This window comes from Lycorma delicatula, chromosome 4, assembly GCF_047948215.1.
Source record: "Lycorma delicatula isolate Av1 chromosome 4, ASM4794821v1, whole genome shotgun sequence".
Lineage (NCBI taxonomy): Eukaryota > Metazoa > Arthropoda > Insecta > Hemiptera > Fulgoridae > Lycorma > Lycorma delicatula.
In genome coordinates, this window is record NC_134458.1 from 91,674,522 (window position 1) to 91,693,306 (window position 18,785).

Consider the following 18,785-nt stretch of genomic DNA (forward strand, 5'->3'; position numbering starts at 1 on the left):
ATGTGTTTTAATGTCGTTTTCTGTCACTAGAATTTTTTATTCTGTACGTTATACAACGCATAAATGTACTACGCCCATAACACATAAAAATCAACATCACGCTTTAACAAGGCCAAATTCAGCATACTTGAAACAATATGAAACTTTGTGGCCACTCTGTAGAGTGGCCACAAAGTCCCTTTCCATCAAAGAAATAAACATGAATTGTCTGTTATTAGTTTTTTTAATAAATTTAAATGTAAAACATAGTCTAAATTACAACTGTATGTGCTCCTCCATTGTCTGCACACAGTTTTATCAGTTTGCCAAGTGCGTTTAAATATTTTCTTCCGTGTTGAGGGATCAAAGTTTTAAAAACACTCAGAAAGCAGTTTTCAGCTCATCAAAATTTCTTAGTCACAAATGGGAGCGTTTTTCTTTGATTATGCTCCAAAGGGAGACGTCAAAAGTTGTTAAATTTTGGATCCAGGCAACCACTGAATTCCAAGTCTTTACTGATCCACCACCCTTCAAAATCTGATCCTATCAAATGTGTTTTGGTTATCACTGACCACATCATTACAAATGGTGAGTGGTGTATGATAGTCTCATTATCTCATTAAAGTGGGAATTTTTTTTCACCAAAAATACATATTCTGAGATCTAGTTCTCAGGTAAATGGAATACTTGTTAGAGAAGAAATCTGGCTTCTGTGATTGAATATCAGGAAAACATCATAGAAGAGCTTTGTTATAAATTTCCCTTATAACATGTCTCAATCTGAAAACTTATTCACATGAGCAGCCTTAAATACTTTGAACCAAAGTTTGAACTAAAGTGTTGGGGGGAATATTTAGCTCTGAAGACTTTATTCTGGTCGACTTTTAAAGGAAGTTGTACACAGGAAACCTCAACAATTTCAGAGATAATCAATTGACTGGAAGGACATCTAGATTGTTTCAAATCAAGGACTGAGCCGGTGGAAAATCTTTTTTCTAATTTTTTCTAATAAACGTACCACTTTTTTGAGTAAATGAAAGCATCTGATTAATTTTTACAATCACCTGATGACAAACACTGTTATCAGCCTGTATGTTATGTCATGGAAAGGGACTTTGTGGCCACTCAGTAGATTTAACAAAAAAAAACAAACTAAAAAGGGTCTGTCTTCTTTTAGAAGGGTAATAAAATTCTCACTAGTAAATGAACATCAAAAAGAAATTCTAAGTGTATAATTTTCATATAATCTTTTAAGAAAATTATTGGTAATTTTTAATACTTTTAGGTAAGAACAGTTTAACTCTATTAAGGCTATTGACAAAGGTTTATTTTTTAATTTCTGGTTCTTTGTATCTTAGTCAAACTTGATCAATTGCTGAAAAAATCTTATGGCTTTTTGTTAGCATAATAACTATCTCAAAGTAATTTCATTTTTTTAAGGTTCTGGATTTTAAAAATTTCCCAGTGATAATCAATTTGCATTTTTTTGTTTTCATTTGTTAATATTAAATAAAAAATTTTTTATTCTGATCATTACATAATGTTAAATTAATAAATTGTATCAGGAATCATTAGGTGTACTACTACTCCATTTATAAAAAAAGAGCTGTCCCAGCATTTGCTTGAATGGATCAAGGGTGACAGTGATAAAATCTTGATTAGAGCTTCATTAAAAAACATGCAATTAATATAAAATAAAATATGAAAGCGGTTAAAGTTCATATTAATAATTAAAAATATAAATATAACAGATATTAAAGTACATAGTTAAAGATGTTAATTATAAAAAAAATCATAGCTCAGAAGGCATTATTAAGAGTTTATGTATACTTGTACTTTACCGACTAAAACTCTTGTCTCACTGATTCTTCCCCTCCCGGGGCCAGTTTTGCTACCAAGCATACTTGGCCCCGAGTGGTGCCATTGAGCTCAGGAGATCCAGAGTTCCTATGCATCATCACCAACCAATCACCAAACCATCACCATACCATCACCAATTTCATTCAAGGATGAATGAAATGCTCCACAGAGGGCTGTCCATCACCCCGTCGCTGTCTGGTCCTATGCTTCTGCCTCAAACCGAGGGATTCTTATCAGTCTATCTTCTGAGATATATTTGTACATATGTTAGTTGTGTGTGAATAAAATATCATAAAATAATACGTTATACCATATATTTGTACACATATTAAATGTTGATACAGAAAATCCAGTTTTTTGTTACCTCTTAATTAGTATTATATGTAAAAATCATTGACTGAGTAATATTCTTTCTGCAAAAGAAATCTTTATTTTATTTTAAATAAATTGGTGGAAAGATCTTTTAAATGGATCTATCATTTGTTAAAAATGGCAATGTAATAATGTTAAGGCCCTTTCTTGTGCGTCAAAGTGTTATGTTGATTTGAAAACAATTCTGTTGTCCGGTTTGATAGAGGTGGAAGTTGTTATTCTGTAAGTGTAACTATTTTTTTTTCTTTTATTTTAGCTAAGTTTCTACATTCATAAATACTGACATATGAGTTTTTTTAACATTTTTAATTTACTTAACATTGTTCTTTATGATTTATATACACATATAGTCACCAAACAATGACCTTCCCATTTATGTATCTTGAAAAATTGTTCTGACTTTTTGTAGATGGAATATATGATGACTTTTTGTCATCATATATTTAATAATGATGACAAGCTTAGCATTTTATTAAGGCACTTTAAAGCGGAGCAATACAGTCTGATTTTGTTATAAAAATAAGATCAGTTATAATAAGGCATAGTTTGTTGTAATTAAAACAAGTCTATAATCTGTTATTTACTGTATTTTCCATTTTGTTATTTTTTTACTTTAAATGTATCGTGGTATATGATCAGAAAGATATTGGTTTCTTAAAAAATATCAAAATTCAGCTCTCTGTCAAAAACCAGATAACAGAATTTTGTTTTGTAACTCAATGCAATACTTTGGATTACAAGAAAGGGCCTTATTATTCTTTTGTTCTTATTTTTAATAAGTTACCAAACCATTTAAAAAATCTTATCAATCTTTTTAGTTTAAGTGCGATTAAAAAATGTCTTTTACACAAACAATATTACTGTCTATGAATTTAAATAGTTCTAAGTACAAAAACTTTAAAAGCCTGAATTTTTTACATCCTGTTCAATGTGTACAGTAATATATGCTCAAATAATTTTCATTAAAAATTTTTGAATTGTGAATTATTTTCTACTTATTTTTTATAAGTAGTATTTTCATGTACCTTAGTACCTAAATTTCATGTGTGTTTTTTATTATTAATTAATGTGGACTTAATCACATTTATTTTTTATTTTATAATTAATTACATATTTTTTTATGCTGCTCTTAACAAGATTTTTACCATAGTTTCCCTCGTTTCATCCAGATAAATGCTGGGGTATCCTTTTTTTTTATCCATTGCATATCTATTGCTGTTGAGATCTACCTCTCTCTTGCTGTTATCAATTCATTTATAGCAAGTTTCCAAAGTTTTTACATCCTTGTATGAAGTAAAGAAAGTATTGTAATCGCAAAAAAATCTAGTTATCAGATTTCAACAGAAATATCCATTTTGGCCATCCCTAAATCCATCTTGACTAGTTTCAGTGTGATGTCTGTACGTACTTATGTATGTATGTCACATAATTCAAAAATGATTAGCTGTAGAATGATGACATTTTGTATTTAGGACTGTTGTAATATCTAGTTGTGCACCTCCCCTTTTGATTGCAATTGACTGAGCCAAAAATGTGTATACAATCAGACCTCTAAAATAAATTTGGATTTTGGATTTTTTCTTAACTGCAGTAATAAGCCCTCATTGAGAGCTTATCAACGATATATCATAAGTGGTACTTATTTTCATTGGTTCAAGAGTTATAGCCAAATAAAATTTTAATTAATGTAATATTTGGATCTTACAAGGGGAAGGGGCATTGGTTTGAATCCGACTTCATATACATATATTTTTTTAACTTTTTTTTTTTAATTTAAATTATTGATTTATTAATAATTACTAACCTCTGATTGAAAAAAAAATGTTAAAAATAAATAATAATTCAATAATAACAATACAAAAAAAATATATTAAAAAAAATCATAAGTTATTAGTGAAATAAAATTTTATGTACTTTTCATTGTAATTCAAAAAGTTTTACAATCAGAGGTTAATAATAAATCAATATATTTAAATATAAAAAAAAAGTAAAAAATATATAAATATATGAAGTCGGATTTGAACCAATGTGTGCATGGATACTGATCTGACACATTCTCACTTACACACATATCTATTTGAGCAACGTGAAACAAAATTAATACATAAACTAGTATAAGATGCTGATACGGAGTTTGAACACATGCCTTAATACACCTTTCAGTATTTGAAGTATATGCCACTGGTTCAATAATACTTTCAAATAAATACCCTATACTGTGATTAATTATATATTTTTTGTAGTAGAATTAGGTACATCTTATTTATTTTATATTCTATAGTATTAATAACTTTCATATCATTAGGTTATTATTATTATTATTATTATGTATTCACAATTTAAATTACATTTTATAATATGTTTGAGTCCTTTTATATAGATTTACTTTAACATTTTATAAGAAGTGAATTATTTTAATATATTTAAGAACTTATTAGTTTTACATCTTAAGAACTGAATTGTTTACTATATAACATTTTGTATTAGACTGAAAAAGCTTTAATAATTACATAAAAAGAAGTATATTTTTACAATAGATATAATATGTATTTCTTCTTATTATAAAACAGCTGTAGAACTAGATTAACATATATAATATATCTTACATAAGTAAGAAGAAAGAGTTGTATAATTTATTTATCATAAATGATGAGAACATGAAAGTGAATATAACTGTCCATCAAAATCCCGAGGATTTTTCCTTTATAAATTTAAATGAGATAATTTTAATAATCTGTATTTGCAATCTTGACAAGTTTAACAATATAAATATATAACATGTAAAGTAAGATGATTTAGGACGCTGTATAATAACGTGATAATTATAAGATAATAATATGAAATAATGATTCTGTATAAAATATGACATCAGTGAAAGAAAAAAAAAAAATTATACATATCATTTACAGTTACATTATTGAATTAATAATTTTAAATTGATCACATCTGTTATACATAATACAGTTATAAATATTAATGATTAATAATAACTATTGTAGAGCTTAGATACAATAAATTGCTTATCAGCAATAATTCATTTATAACAAATAAGTGTATGCATTATTTTATTATTGTTTTCTAGAAAGTGGGGTAACCTGTTAATGTACCTATACCTGCTTAATTACACCGGGTTACACACTTAATGTATGCTGGGTTTGTGTTTCTAACACACTAAACATACATCGGGTAACTGTTAAATGTACCTATAACTGCTTAATGTACACCATGCTACACGCTTAATGTGCACTGGGTTACATGCTTAATGTGCACTGAGTTACACACTTAATATGCACTGGGTTACGCGCTTAATGTACACTGGGAGTAACATGCTAAATGTACACCAGGTAACCTGCTAAATGTACATGTATGTTTGTGTTTTATGTATGTATGTATGCATGTAATGTATGTTTGTACGTGTATGTAGTTGATAGCCGTCTGTAAATTCTATAAAGTAAAGAGCAATATGAACATAATGCAATAGTTACATTAATATGTATCTAGCTTGTAACAATAAATTAATTAACAGATTAAATCATAACATGAGATTACAAATTGTAACATGAAATCATAATGTAATCCATTAAATCAAATAATATCTTGAAATATCATCATTTAAATTGTCTAATTATTTATTTACATAATAAAATTTATATTAATCCTTAAAAGTTGGTAAAAAACCTAATTTATGTATAAGTCTCCTTAGTGACCCATTAGCTGTTTGTAATTCTACAACTCTGACTAAATTTTCAGAACCCAGATAAACCTGAGTTACAACTCCATGCTTCCAATGCTTGGGTGAAGTATTTTCATCGGTGATCAGAACTATATCTCCAACCAAAAGGTTATGAGTGGGAAAACGCCATTTGTTGCGTTTTTGAAGATAATGTAGATAGTCCTTTGACCATCATTTCCAAATGGATTGTATAAATTTTTAGAGCAGTTGCCAAAGACCTAATTGAATAATTTTAACCTTTTGATAATTGGGTTCAGGTAAAGATGTGAGAGGATATCCAATGTCCTGGAGAAAGTGGTACTGGATCTCGATAATCTATGAAAATAATAAAAATAGGGTGAGAATTAAGACAAGCGTACGTGATATGTAGGAGAGAACGTTGAAGTCTGCCTCCTGCATGGATTAGACCTAAATCATCCAAGAATAGATGTAGTGAATTAAGTACTTTGTTTATCAATGACCTGATTGTTTTTAAGATTCTTTATCTCATTATTGAAATACATGGACTTTAATTGACATATAAAAAAGTAAATAGTATGATCTAATTCCTTAATAGTTAAAGTACTAAAATTACGTTCAAATTGTTTTGATTTAATATTGTGAATGAATCTGAAACGGAAACTAAATGTTCTAATAAAGTGTAATTACATACAACATTAGACATATATGAAGTTATCATAGATTTACACCTTTCTAATAAAATAAGCATTGTGGATTTAAATTATCATCATTGAACGTAATATTACGATCCGTAGGCCAATGGGAAGAAGATTGTAATATCCAAGGAGGACCATGCCATCACAGTGAAATATCAAGTAACTTGCTTGTTGACCAACCTCTAGACAACACTTCTGCTGGATTATCAGAGGATTTGATGTAATGCCAATTGGTAATTGAACTGTTTTGTTGAATTTTACAAACTGTATTACCTATAAATACCTTCCAATTCAAAGAATGTCTTCGAATCCAACAAAGTGCAATGGTTGAATTCATTTATAAGTGTATCTCATCAAAGTTTATCTTTAATGCAGTAGATACCTTCAAGAATAAAAGTGAAAGTAGTAAACAACCACAGAGCTCAAGTCTGGGTAATATGATTTGTTTTAAGGGGGCTAATTTTGATTTAGAACATAATAAATTAGATTTAATTACATGGTTGGAGTATAAAGTGCATATATAAAGGCAACAAATGTAGCCCTTAATAGAGGCACCAGAAAATCCATGTAACTGAATAGAATGAATTTTACTATTATTATTAAACTTAATGGATCTACTTGTGTTAAATGACTCAAATAAATGTAAATGATTATACAGTGAAAGCCATTGTGTTATTAATGATTTGGGTGATACTTCATCCTAGTCAATTTTGAGTTGCCATAATGATTGCATAAACTGTTTGTATGAAAATATATTAGGGCCAGTGATTCCTAGAGGATCACAGACACCTGCTATGATGGAAAGAATATTCCTTTTAGGATAAATTTTAGAATTATTAGAATGAGTGATTTGGATATTTAGTGTATCTGATTTGTTGTTCCATACAACTCCTAGAGTACATATGTTGTGTTCTTGATTAGCTAGTATGGATGAATTGTGATTAGACATAGAAATACTGCAGTAGTTTGAATACCATGTGTAAAGCGAAAAGCTATACTGTTGTAATAATTTGGAGATATCATCCTTTAATTGAATGATTTCATTTAGGTTATCTGAACTTGTAATGAGATCATCTGCGTAGAAATAATTTTTAATAGCCTGAGAAGCTTGTGGAAAATTATTTTCATTTTCAATTCATATTTGAATGAGACATCTTGTGGCTAAATATGGTGTTCAAGAGGTTCCATAAGTTTCGGTTCATATTAATGTTTTATCTCTTGTTTTGGAGAATTACACCAGAGAATCCGTTGTAAATTAGAATCACTGGATTTAACTAGTACCTGTCGATACATCTTTTTTATGTCTGAGGTATTGACATAATTATGAATTCAGAATCTAAACATTATAGAAAATAAATCTTGTTGGACAACAGGTCCATCTAGTAGAGTATCATTAAGAGATAAACCGTTAGTGGTTTTAGATGAACCATCGAAGAGCTCTCAAAAGTTTGATTGTTAGAGTAGTTGATTTAAATACCGGATGGATGATGGGATGGGTAAATAACATACATTTGATTTGTCAATTAAAAAATCATTGGAGTTAAGTAATGACATATGATTCAAGTCCAAATATTCTTGTATGAAAGTGAAATAGTCACATTTAAGATTGGGATCATTGTTTAGCCATCTTTCCAATGATAAAAATCGTTTCTTTGCATTTATGAAAAAATCGCCTAGCCTTATATTGTTGGGTTTACATGGTAATGCCATTATAAATATACCTTGATTGTTTTGAATAGTATTGAGTTGAAAATGTTTTTCACAAACAGAACTCTCATTAAATGGAGTATTAGTATTAATCTCCTCAATTTTCCAGAAGTTCTCTAGTGCAGTCGAAAGATTTGTGGAATCCTTTTGAGAAATAAAAGATGTAATGGTATTATTGCTCTTATGGTTAATAGGAAAACAACCACGCAGAATATATTCCAATTTGGTCTCTTGGAGAACAGGCTATTTAAAGTTTCAAATAAATTTTGTAGGTAAAATAAAATTCAAGTAAAATTGTGTTCCAGTAAGGATGCAAATTTTATTTTTTATATTAAATTCAAAAAACAGATTATGAGTTAAATTAAAGTGCGAAATATCAAAAGTACATGTCGGTAGGCTATATGTTATTTCTGTTAAAATAGCACATTGCAATTGGAATGAAAAATTCATATATAAAGAATACAGTGTCAGTTCAACACTATTCAGAATGAGAAAGTGTATTATTTATTCCTAAGGTAGGAATATCATTTTTCATAAATGGAAGTTTTAGTCTTCATATGAATTCAAAAGTACAAATGTTCGCTTGACTGCCAGAGTCTAGTAAAACTTGACATGTTTGAGAATTGCCATGTACATCATTGGTAATACATAATGCAGTAGATAAAATTATGTTTTTATTTGAATACAATTTAAATGATGTGTGATTATTATTCTCAGATTTATTGTCTTTTAATTTAGAATTAATATTATTTATATGAATAAGAGTGGTATGTTTCTGAAAACAAATCTCACGTACATGTTTAGAATAACATTTGTCAACTGAATACCTTTAAATAAACATTTGAAACAACAATTATGATGTTTCAGAAATTCCTTCTGTTCATCAACAGAAACACTTAAAAATTTCTTACAGCAATGTAAGTAATGATTAGAATTACAAATTAAATATTGCTTATAATGAAATTTTCAATAAGAGCTAAAATTACTAACCTTATATTACTTATCATCATTTATATTAAAACATTTAGTTTAGAATTTAGTTCCATTATTGTATCGTTGTCCCTTGGAAATATGTCTTGTTGAAATATGTACTTATTTGCATTAATATGTTCAAGCATCTGTATTCTAAATTCAAGAAATTCTATGAAATCTTTGAAAGTGGGAAATCTTTGAGTTGAAAGTTTCTCCTTCCATAATCTGGAGGTATTTTAACTTGATGTTAATAATTGAACAACAATATATTCATATGTATTGATTGGATCATTCATTATTTCAAGAGCATTGACATATGAAGATACTTCAATGATAAATTTGGATAAATTATCCAATGATTCTCCCTTAATGGAATTTAGTTTACAAATACAAATACAATCTGCATTATAAGATGCAGTTAAATATTTATTGTCAAAATGCCTTTTTAATAGATCTAGTGCAAATGTATAATTTTTATTCATAACTGGTAAATTTTTAACGATACTAACACTTCATCCTTCAAGGAGGTATGTAAATAATGAAGTTTTTTTAAATTACTTAAATCATTTCTGTTATGTACTAAATCACTAAATAAACTATAATAATGTTACCAGACAAGAATATTACCTCTGAAAAATGGTAAATTAATCGGTTGTAGTTGTGTTTGCTTAGTTGCTGTAACTACATTAATTTCTGGATCAATGGTCATTTGCTTAACATTATCCATTAAACTTTGTAATCTACACTCAAAACTGCATAAACCTGTACAGGATCTCCACAAATACTCTCATCATCTTTCATTTCAAGTTGCATTTGAATGGTATCATATTTGCCTTGCAACTCTTGAAGGTTTCTTAATTTAATTCGTAAAAGATGAATATCAGTATCAAGTTGAGAAACATTATATTTTTCTATAAAAGTTCCGATTCTTGTTATAGAGGATTTAATTGATCCTCTCTGTCTAATTAATTGTTCTCTATTCATTACAGTCGTTATTAACAATGATAAATATAAATAAGAATTAAATGAGAAATAATTAAATTAATTACTTGTTGATAATGAAGAAATAAGTTGTAGGCTGCAGATAATTGGAAACCACAAAACCACATTGAGCCATAAATTTATATGTTGAAAGATTTGTAAGACATAACCTTTCTTCTTTTTTCTGTTTAGCCTCCAGAAATTACCATTCAGGTATTACTTCAGAGAATGATATTGTATGAGTGTAAATGAAGTGTAGTCTTTTATAGTCTCAGTTCGACCATTGCTGAGATGTGTGATTAATTCAAACCCAACTACCAAAGAACACCGGTATCCAAGATCTAGTATTCAAATTCATATAAAACTAACTACTAGGACTTGAATACTGGAACTCTCGACTTCCAAATCAGCTGATTTGGGAAGACGCGTTCACCACTAGACCAACCTGGTGGGCTGTAAGACATAACCTGGTCGGTCTTTAACTAAAGAATACCAAAATAAATTAAATCTTCACATATCCATGGCATGGAGGACAAAAAAAAATGTTCAAACACATGCCTTAACACACCTTTTAGTATTCAAAGCATATGCACTGCAAACTATGCACTGCAGAGCAAAGCACTGGTTCAATAATACTTTCAAATACTTTACTGTGATTAATTATATTTTTATTGTAGTAGAATTAGGTATATCTTATTTATTTTATATTTTATTGTATTAATAACTTTCATATCATTAGGTTATTATTATTACTATGTATTCACAATTTAAATTACATTTTATAATATGATTGAAGGCCTTTTATATAGATTTACTTTAACATTTTATAAGAACTGAATTGTTTACTATATAACATTTTGTATTAGACTAAAAAAGCTTTAATAATTGCATAAAAAGAAGTGTATTTTTACAATAGATATAATATGTATTTCTTCTTATTATAAAACAGTTGTAGAACTCGATTAACATATATAATATATCTTATATAAGTAAGGAGAAAGAGTTATATAATTTATCATAAATGATGAGAACATGAGAGTGAACAACGGACACCACAAACAAATTGATACAATGTGGTGTCCACCACAATGCAATTGTACAACTGTCCGCTTTATTTTAGAATTGGAGGATCGTATCTCACTTTCAAATGAAATAAGTTTAAATGAAGTGCAGCAAAAAAATGTGTATATGTAATTTAATAGGCATAGAAGGAAGGCATGTGGTGTCCACATCAGATTTTCTATTCCGTGCTTTTATTTTAAATTTTTGGTAGCTTGAGCAGCTAACTATTATTATTAGTTTTCCTACCATTATTTTACCAATACCTCTCTCAACATAACTTTCTTGCTCAAAACTACTTTTTGTGTAAATTGACGTTGATGTAATAGACGTTTTCAACAAATTATGGTTAGAATGGAACCAGTTCAGCTTGCTGTTACATTAATGTTTTTCCCAGTTAGTAATCATAGATTCAGTTTTTGATGTTCCTAAAAATTCTTCTTTAATTATTAGATGAACTGAAAGTAGATTTTTTCTAGATGTCTATTATACCACACCTTGTGATACATATAATCTTTGCTGTAGATTGATAGTCTGAGAAAGCAGAGTCCTTTCTTAAACTACGGCCAGGTATCAAGAACCATTTTGTTATTGCTTGGAAACTAGGATGTTCCTCCAAAAGTTATTTTAAAATTAAAACAATTTTTATGTTTTTGCTCTAGCCCTCACAAGTGTGTTACCAAATTACAAGATATTTTGTGTAAAAAGGAATGTATTGTAGTATACATTTTTTAAGGCATGACCAAACTCTTAGACTCATTTGCATACATCCTCCTCCACTATGAATAACAAAATGTAGAACACTAGTTCCAAGACGTTCAAGTCTTGGACCTCAAAATTATATAACCACAATTGTCTCTTATAGAAGACTATATTGGTAGGGATTCTTGGAAAACGTGAATTTTTCTCCAAATCAAATGAAGTGCACTAATAACTTTCAGCTTCTAGAAAGTTGGTACTCATTAATTTCCTGGCATACTGTCCCTATCTTAAGTGTAAATCATGGTTCTTAAAATTTTCACATTCTCATCCTACTAGATTTTTAATTTTTATACTTAATGTGTTGTAGACATTACAAGTATTCTTTTAAGGCCTTTACATGTAAGGTTGAATTTGGTTAAAGATATTTTCTATACATAATAAAAACAAACAGATTCATCACATTTTTGGCAGTAAAGATCATATATTACTTTAAGTGTGAATTCAATGTTTAAATACTGAGCCTTTAATTGTTAGTGATCGTAATGTGATTTATATTTAGGAAATATTCAGTGACTGTTTTGATTTTAATATCTGGTAGTTTGTTATGTCCTTCTGCACTTTTGCATCTGTCAATAATAATAATAATGTCTTCTTTATACTTTTTTAATTCTTAGTCAGCAACACAGCTAAACACACTTAATATCTCTGAAAACTGGTTTACACACTTTTTCATTTGCAAGAAAATAATCCCTTGAAGCAGTTCTTTTATCAGATTCAGTGGTGGCTTGTAGCTAAAATTAGTGAAAGTGCTGCTCCAGAAAGTTTTTTTCTGGGCTTTTTCAAGGCCATGGTTAAAGTTTTCTGTAAAATAAAAAAAGAAAAAAAAAGAATCAAATAGAATAGCTGGAAGCAGGATAATAATCTAATTCTACAGTTTATCACATTCAAGAATATGGTGCACGGTTTTTAAGCATATTGTGCTTAAAAACAGGCAGATTTGGCAATCAAAGAGCTCTTGCTTTTCGCCATCTTCTGATCACTACTGAAAAAACAACTAAACCACTTTCATATTCCCGCCACCGGCTAAACTAGAAAAGGGAACGAACAAGGAACGTTCCATCCATATACAGAGACAAAACTACCTTCCACCAGCATGCCAAAGTCGGCACTATGGGAGCAACAGTGCTCTGTCTCCCTCGCAGCCTCATGTGCAGGTTCCTATGTGTGCATCCACATAACAGTCAAATACCACGCCGCTGGAACTATGAAGCGCACAGTTCCACACAAAGATCTTTGTATCAGTTTCATAAATTGGGGGGATGGCTAGTGACATTAAACTTAAGGATTATATATTGTACAAGTATAAAAAAAGTATTAAAGAAGAAAGGACTCATTATATTAAATGTTATCGATAATATCAAGTGGAAATAGGGGTTACTGCAGTTCCACAATACATATAAGCGAGCCACCACTGATCAGATTCCTTTTGAATGCTTAGTTTGAATACTCTTTGCCTTGACTGGATTGACCAAAACTTGACACCTGCTTCAAGCATTCCAAAAATGTGTAAATATTGCTTTTCTTTGACCTTCTGTCACTTTTCTGTCCCACATAAGTTTGCTTCTGTATTGATACTCTCTAAATTATTTGAAAAATATGAGTTCATCCTTTACATTTATTTAATCTTTATTAAAATTAACTTTTTTTTTTTAAATTAACATTAATTTTTTTTGGAAATTAATTTTAATTTTGATTAACAAATTTTTTGTTTTGAAAAGAGATTTTTGTTTTCTTCCCTTTTTAGGCCGGCCTTCTAAAATTATTGGCATGTTCAAATGAGTGACTGTTGCTGAACACTTTCATTACTGTTTTAAGTTAACATCAGAAATGCTGATTGTCTCAGTACTATTGTTGAGTACAATTTCTATACGGTATTGTTTTAATACTGTTAGTGCTTATTTCTAGTTTTTCATTGAGTTTCCTAATAGTAATTTATTGATTTTCTCTAATAAATTCTTAAATTTAATTTTATTTTGTCTTGATTGATAGAGGTTCTTGGCCAACAAGCATGTGGTTCATTCTCAGCTCTTCCTTGGCTGTTTCTGAATGAATTATACCACTCATACAGTCTTGACAGAAACAGCCATCCCAAAACCGACTTTTAATATATATATTTTTTTATATGTAAAATATTGTATATGTGTGTGTGTGTGTGTGTGTGTGTGTGTGTGTGTGTGTGTGTGTGTGTGTGTATATATAACATAGCTTCTTTATTTACCCAAATAATCACAGAATATAAGATCTTTTTTTTCTTATCTTTTATTTTTATAAAAAAAATAACTTATTTAGCACCCTTCTAAATTTAAACCAAAAAGCAGAGCTATAAAAATCCTTAAAGTGGGGCATACACACTCATACAATTTCAACAATTAACCTAAAATCAAATCCTTTTCAGTTTAAGTATATGTGAATAGAAAACAAAAGTATCATATAATTTAGTCAAATGACCTAACTGTAACATTAAAGATTTTAACTAATGTATCATCAGTATTGTTTCCAACAGCAAGTATTTATTAATAAGTTTACCCCTAAAAATGATAAAGCAACTCAACTTATCTGGTAAAATATTTTATCAGGAAAAATATAATCAGGCTCACCCAAAGAAAAGAGCCTGCAAAAACCATTTTTGGAAAATTTTAACTCCCCCAAAATAAAGACTACTGAGATGCCTATAAACTTCACTTTACTTACTTTTCAGTAAAATGTTTTACTAACCAAATTATTTTTAAATGAGACCAACAAGGACTGAAAAATCCTTTGCACTATCGGTAGCCATTGTGAAAGCCAAATATCATCAGGCCCAATAAAAGACAACTAACTGAATCCAAAAAACCCAACTAAAATGCTTCTCTAAGTCTTCACTTAGATCCCTTAAACATTAAATAAGATTTCTTAGCGAAAATCATCAGGCTTAGCGAGCAGGACTATTCACCATCATAATAATTTCATACAGATTTTATACATATGGATTCTGTCAGTCTTGATTCCTGATGTATATATCCAGTATATTCCTTAGCAGAAGTAATAGTAATTTAAAAAATTTCAATTGCCCACATTCAGTTATATTATGTAATCCCATATTCCACCATGTACAAAAGTAGACTTTCAGAAATAGAATTGTTCATATTATCTTGGTGTTCTGGTTGTCAGACTTGCATGCCCTTAAAAGAGGTAAGATTGAGACAGTGACACCCACATTCTTGGCAAGAAAATAATTAGCTAACTTAATAGATTATGCTGAAGGTAAAAAGAAGACTCCCAGATTTACTAGTTTTTCAGAGTTCACCCCCCCCCCCCCAAACAAGAAACTAAACAGCAAATAATATTATAAAACCACTGAAAAAGATTTTCTGAATAACTTAGTATCAAATTTATCATAGACTTTAAAATTACCAGTCAACAATTTATAAAAATAAGAATACAAAAAACATGACTGCTCCCTATTACTGTGCAACATTTCTATTTACCTCTTGCTCAGTTTGCTGTGATTAACAGGAGAGAAAGAGCACAGATTAATTCAGACTTGCATGTTTTTTCAAATGAATTATATCTACCTTGTAATCTTTTTTAAGAGCAGTATATTAAAATCTCTATTTATAGTTGAATCTCGTTTGTAAACGTGCACATGTGTAAATTTACATGTTTTTTGTTTTTTTTTTATTCACTGATGCTTCTTATTTATATTTATCCAGTGCTATCAGTTTCTTGCCACTGCACTTTTGGTTTGGGAGTTTTACCGTGTACTCTAGTGTTATTATGTTTTCAGACTAGATTACAAGTTCTTGGATGACTGCTCTGTCTACCTACCTGTAATTGTTCTCATCTTCATTAATAGTGAATTAATCAATTAATTAATGAATGAATTAATTAATTAGTAAATTAATCGATTGTGGTTTTGACCAAAAACAAGATAGATGTTTACATTTCTGTCTACTTCTTTTCCTGTGTGTTTGTTATCCTTTCAATAAATTAAAAAATATTTTTATTCTTATATGATACAAGGTACAAGTACCCATGCATAAGATGATTTACAACAATTAAATAAGGAATTAGACTGTATATGAAAAATTGCCTCAAATAATGTATATAAAAAGTTATATTAAAAACTATGTAAACAGTGACAAATTTAATGTTGAACAACTTAGTATATATAATTACTTTTTAACATCCCTTAGAAAAGATTTGTATTATAAATATTGTAATTTCAAAATGAAGAAAATTATATATATATAAATAATGTACCTTTAGTGTTTAAACCATGCAACTAAATAAAAAATTAAATGTGTTTTATGAATTCTAAAAGTAAATATGACAAATGATGCATTTATTAAATTATTTTGGAATGATGTACCACATAGAAATTATCATGACAAATGGTTCTTTTAAAAGCAATTTTAATTTACATTTAAATACTTTTAAAAATAGTAGTATTAATATATCCCTATCCAGTGAGGCAAAATACTTTATTCATTACAAGCTTATCTTTGATAGATTTATAAATTTTAAAAGTAAAAATAATGGCTTGGAACACCTAAAAGTTTTATACATTCAGTTACAAAAATGAATGTAAATTTATGAACTAAGAGATAAATTGTTTAGCTATAAGTTTTTGTAGTCTGTACTATTATACTGATTTGAATAATAATGGCATTTTTTACTGGACCATATTGAAAAACAGTTTTTAATTTTCACATTAATTTTATACAAAATGTTTTAAAATTTTATGTTTTTTAACATTTATAATTATTTCTGAAGATGATCATGCTATAAAAAATTGTTTAAAATATTTAGTCCTTATTTAATTGCTGCCACTGCAAACTACATATTGATGATTCTTAGCCGACATGTAATTCTAGAACATGACTATTAAAGTAGAACAATTAATTAAGCTCAGTCTTAGCTTTTCTTCTGTATTTACAAAACTTAAAAAAAACAGTCTTGTGGATAGCAGTGTTGCCAGATGTATTGTCATAATGCTGAATTATACTTGGACGAGTGTAGTGTATAACATGGTGAAAGGGATGATTTGTTAACTAACTACTTTGGAGCGGCCAGATACTCTTTTTGCTAACATACATATGCATTACATCCGATTTCAGAACCTGACATATTTCATAAATTTAGTCCATCACTTTTTTGTGAGAGTGAAAAAGAGAATAAGAGTTAATTTTGGCAACAGCAGGCATAAAATAGAGTATTGTCATAGTGCTATTTACTAAATTTTGCACATAATATAGGCATTTCAACAATAAGTACTATATACTCTCTATTTTTACCCCAAAAAAACTAGTTTTTTTGGATGACAATTTTAATTCTTCTTTACTGTAAAGCAACTTCAAATCTCCATCACTTTCCAGTGATGAAAAGACAGTTTAATGGCAACTAATTCCAGTTATATAATGTTGTCAAAATGAAGTGTGAAAATATGTCATTTTGACTCATGTATTTATCATTTAGACTAGCCTATCAATCGAAAGGACAACTTCGTAAATTAAAATTATGGTGGTATATCTTATTTAAAGATGTAAATAATTCAGTAAAATAAATTACAAAAAAGAATAAGGAACATTATTTTTTGACTTTCCTGGTGTGTGTGTTTTATACGTACATATATATATATATTTCATTATGATTCTTACAAACTCTTAAATCTATTTGTCTGTGCAGTTTTGAAATTGTAACTGGACAGCTCGATCTAGAGATTTGAAAGTTTACATTCAGGTACATCTGTGTAGAATGCTGTAAGAGCATTGGGATTATAAAATTGTTACATTTCTAAAAATATGTATTATGTATTAAATTTTATATATAAATTATAATTTTGGTTGTGGCGTGAAATAAAATTGTTACATTTCTAAAAATATCTATTATGTATTAAATTTTATATATAAATTATCTTTTCTGTGGGTGACATTATCTTATTTTGCATGCCACATTATGCTGTTATTTTCAATGTACAGACTACTAGGATCTCGCATACTTAAAAAAAAATATCATGAAACCTAAGTTATCATTTTTAGCTAAAACCACTTCCACTGTTTCCTTTCAGTATACCAGTAGCAAAGATACAGTCGGAATATCAAACAGAAGAAGTAAATACGTACCACCAGGGTTTTTATTTTGTTGTACATTAATTAGCTATTACAGTCCAATTTTACCAGACTATTTGAATAAAAGATTGGTAACTTGTCTACTTGTATATGACAATCAAAAAATTCTTTAAAAATTTTTGGAATTTAGTGGATTTTACATTTTTGGAACTTAATGACAAACTATTTAACTGGAAATAAAGCTTCTTTGTGCCCATGACAGTACTTATTTTTAGTTTTTTTAAGGACTCAAAAATGTTGATATGAATTTCAAAAATTTTATTTTTTAAATGTACTTTAAAATGTCTTGTCCTTTAAAGGAAATTTACATAAAATGATTTTGCTTAAAGAAGTTGAAATCACACTAAGGATGCACTAAATCTAATGGTCCCAAAGCCTTAACTTTGTACAATTAGACCTTCACTCACAGTACTCAAAATGGGAAAGAACACAAGATAAACAATCCCACCCAGAGAAAAGTGCTAGGTCCCCTCTCTAGATAGTGACCACAATTGCTTGGATTGTTCAGATATTTTTTACTGATGTAGTAATAGCACATTTCTGATCAACATTGATTTTGCATTGACCAGCTTACATATATGATGTAACAAAAAT

The 18,785-nt window shown here is 28.8% G+C and overlaps 1 protein-coding gene across 1 annotated transcript in view; it reads left to right on the forward strand.

Moving 5' to 3' along the window:
- Nucleotides 1-18,785, forward strand: part of LOC142323643 (trehalase-like) — a 431,330-nt gene that overhangs the window by 100,523 nt on the left and 312,022 nt on the right. The gene's annotated exons all lie outside the window — the stretch shown is intronic.